This window comes from Octopus bimaculoides, chromosome 1 (assembly GCF_001194135.2).
Source record: "Octopus bimaculoides isolate UCB-OBI-ISO-001 chromosome 1, ASM119413v2, whole genome shotgun sequence".
NCBI lineage: Eukaryota > Metazoa > Mollusca > Cephalopoda > Octopoda > Octopodidae > Octopus > Octopus bimaculoides.
The window spans coordinates 153,960,533-153,964,544 of NC_068981.1; the positions used below are offsets into that span (position 1 = coordinate 153,960,533).

At 35.6% G+C, this 4,012-nt stretch overlaps 1 protein-coding gene across 1 annotated transcript in view; it reads left to right on the forward strand.

Annotated features, from left to right (window-relative positions):
* Positions 1 to 836: 836 nt before the first annotated feature.
* LOC106868429 (mitoguardin) overlaps positions 837 to 4,012 on the forward strand; it is a 43,354-nt gene continuing 40,178 nt past the window's right edge. Inside the window, exon 1 of the mRNA XM_014913677.2 lies at positions 837 to 1,067. The gene's annotated coding sequence lies outside the window, so the exon portion shown is untranslated. The remainder of the gene's footprint in view (positions 1,068 to 4,012) is intronic.

Here is a 4,012-nt window from a genome sequence, read left to right on the forward strand (position 1 = left end):
TTCCTAGATGGTTGTAGATTCTTGTCTTAAAACTATATATTCCCTCTATTTCGTATATCGAATGTGTTTGGGGGAATGGATCGTGCGCTACATCCGATCACCCCACATATATACACATGCTCTCTGCGTGCATGTTTACATTTTAAACTACGAAAAATACGCGGATATAAAACATTACATAACACGTTCAAATATATTTTAAAAACCTTGATTCCCTTCATTTAAAACAAACATGGAATCATTATTTAACCCAAAGTTAATCAACATTCGATAAAAGAAAATTAACACTAGTTATTTAGTTATAGAGCTAAATTTAATATAATCTTAGTCGTTTAACCCTGCGTCAGTTTCGATCGAGTAGACTTGTTACAGAAGACTTTCCAACCTTTTCTTTTAGTCATAGTTAGGACAACATTATCTTCTATATCTTTCTTTTAATGACAATATTGTGTACTGTGAATGAGATTCGGCTACTATTTCTACGAAATCGAGAGATCTCTCTCGTTGGATCGTTTAGAGTTAAATTTATCAGCTACAGATTCTACCAAAAGTTTAGAATTCACAAAACAACCAATTCGAATAGGTTCAGTGACTTAGAACTGAAATAAACTTCTAAAACAAAATTCAAAATTAAAAATGAACGCTACTATGACATCACTGATCAGGTGGTTAAAAATCTCTTCAAAGATTTAAAAAAAGTTTTGAAACAATTTAGTGTGTGAAAAAAAATATAACATCGGAGTTGTAAATAGTAAGCGAAATGTGTAAAAGAGATGTAATTAATGAAAATATGCATCACCGAGATGTAAATGTGAACAAAGGGACGCTACTCTTACTTTTTTTCGTTAACCATCTTAGTAATTTTTTTTTTCTTTCGTTTCGAAACAAAAAAGTAAAAACAAGGAAAAATATAACAAATGAGTTTTCACCGAACATAAAATGCTAAAGCTGGCCAAGTTAACAGAATATTAGACTGCCACCAGAAGGGTCGATTGTTCGTATCACGTTACTGGAACTATTTCATGCCTACTTCTGATGTAGTTTCTCTCAAAAGCCCCAATGGCTAGGTAAGAATTACTAGTGTAAATAGTGTCTAATTGATGAGTGTTTGGTTGACATGTAGTCCTGAATTTAAATTTTGAAATAGATGTATAGATGCGAGAGGGATTGGCTCTGCCAACTTGTTTAAGTCTTCAGTGATGTTGAAGTCTTCAGTGATGTTCTTAGGAATCCACCAATGCTAATTGCATAAAACCCATGCAAGGATGAATAAGTGAGTCGATTTCAAAGGCACAATTACAGAGCATTTATGTAAATAATAACATTTGTAATATACAGATATGCAAAAAACGTTTGTGTTCTATGAGAAGAATTTAGTTCTGACTTTTCAGGTAGTACCTTTCTTCAGACAGTATCATCTTGAGTTATCATCATCATCATCGTTTAACGTCCGTTTTCTATGCTGGCATGGGTTGGACGGTTCGACTGGGGTCAGGGAAGCCAGGAGGCTGCATCAGGCCCCAATCTGATCTGGCAGTGTTTCTACAGCTGGATGCCCTTCCTAATGCCAACCACTCCGAGAGTGTAGTGGGTGCTTTTTACGTGCCACCGGCACAACGGGCCAGAGCAGCTGGCATCGACCACTATTGGATAGTGCTTTTTACATGCCACCAGCACAGAAGGCAAGTCAAGGCGGCACTGGTATCGGCCACATTCGGATGGTGCTTTTTACGTGCTACCGGCATGGGGCTCACGACTACAATTTCCATTTGATTTGGTCAGTGGCTCTCAGCAGGTTGTCCCGTAGAAACCTCCAGTTGTCTTCCACATTATGTGATGCTATATACCCTCCTATTTCGTCGAAGGCTTCGAGTAATACTTAAAATATCCTCCTTTTCAAAATGGTAGGATATGATGTGAGGGAAATTTGGCTAATATTTCTCAATAGATCAAGCATTTACATAGAGGCTCCTCTTTTATTAATACTGTTCTAATTATTACTATGCTGATTAACAACAACTAATAGTCAAGCTACATGAAGTCGTAATCATGGCCAGTGCCAATGACACGTAAAAGGCACCCAGTACTGTTTGTAGAGTGGATGGCATTAGGAAGGGCAGTCAGCCATAGAAACCAAGCCAAACCAGATTGGAGCCAGGTGCAGCTCTCCAGTTTACCAGTACCACCCAAACTGTCTAACCCATGCCAGCATGAGAAATGGTCGTTAAATGATGATGAATAGTGATAACGATTTGTCACATTAGCACAAGGTTACAAATTTAAAATAAACAAAATTTCTGACTAAACAGGTAAGGGTTGGTAACAGGAAGAGTGTTTAGTCATAAACTGCTGCCCTGAATATATCCCCAAGCAATCCATGTTTGCATAGATAAATTGATGTTAAAAGAAGAAAAGAACAAGAAAAGAATATGCCTAGTTAAGCCAACAAAGTTATTGGATATTATTTTATCAACACCAGAGAAATGGTAAAAAAAAAAATCTACTCAAGTGAGACATGAACTTGGAATGTAGATGAACAAAACTAATTACTGCAAGGTGTTTTAATTTGAATCTACAGACTAGATTATTCTCATAGCTGAAGGTGTGTGGCGTTGTGCTTAGGGTATTTGACCCATGACTGCAAGGTCGTGAGTTCAATTCCTGGCAACACATCAGGTCCTTGAGCAAGACACAATGTTACAATGCATTAAAATCCCTTAATAAAATGATTGTAGCAATACCACATAATCCATATATATACATCCGTTTGTTTGTGTTGAATGAATGAGAGAGGATTGCTCAGAGCATGTAGAGGATTTAGCGTTTTTTAAATTTTTTTATTGAAACTGAAACTAATAGTTTGATTCGTTTCATAATTAATGCATTGAGCTTTTAAACTAGAGGCAATAACATAGTGGGGAAAAACAAAGCAATACTTTGCTGCTGAAGTTATAATGCGATCACATGTCTAGACTTGTTTCCTGCAGTTACCTAAGTAATTAAAATCATATTGGTCAATAACTAATATTAGTTTTCTTCTATATGGATGTAAAAAGCAGTACCAGACTTGAATGATAACAGCTAGAAAGAGGTGAAGAGGCTTGATGAAGCATATGTCCCTCAGTGAACTGCAATGTTAAAAGAGAATATTAATGTTTTTCTAACTGCATAAATTATTACTAGTTCGCTTTTTAATGCTCCTCAGATTAAACAGATTAACATAACGATCGTTTTTCATCTATATGACATCGCTGAGCAACTTACTTCCAACTCAATTTTTGTTTTCTACTTAAGTTAGTTTGTAATCTTGTCCGTTTATGTAGTGAACCTCCAGTCGCTAATTTGACAAGTACGGTGAAGTCTATACTTCACTAATGAAGTCATAATGAGCCCAAATAATGTCTGGAGTTGCACCTGTAAGAATCAAAATAAGATTAATCTCTTACTTTGACACAAAGCCACAGATTCTGGGTAGGAGTATAATCGATTAAATCGAACCCAATTGTTCATAAACATTCCAATGTTTTATCGAACCTGGAAGGATGTAAGGCAAATTTGACCTTGAAAGTAAGGCTGTAAATATAGATGCTATAAAGAATTTTCTCAATACCGGAATGGTATTGTTTTCCTCACCGCATAATCATTTCTAGTAAGCTTTTAGATGTTTTCATTAACTTAGCTATTGTGTCTCACATACATGACGTCTGTGAGTGAGAATATTTATTTTAACAGAGCTTTTAATCAGTTTCTTTTCTTTTTTTTTTTTGAAAAATTGAAATTTTACTAACCAATTTTTTTCAGAATCGTAATCTTCGTATTTTTCTACGTATTTCGCAAAAAAACAGGAAAAGTGAAAAAATGCGATTTTTAAAACTTTTCTTCAGAATCGGATCCTCCATAACCAAAAACGTGGGATTCCGTAAAAAAAATCAATATATATCCATTTTACCGAAAGTTATGACGGAAAAATCGGATCTTGTGAATTTTCCGAAAGTCCTCTCCTCACCCCCCC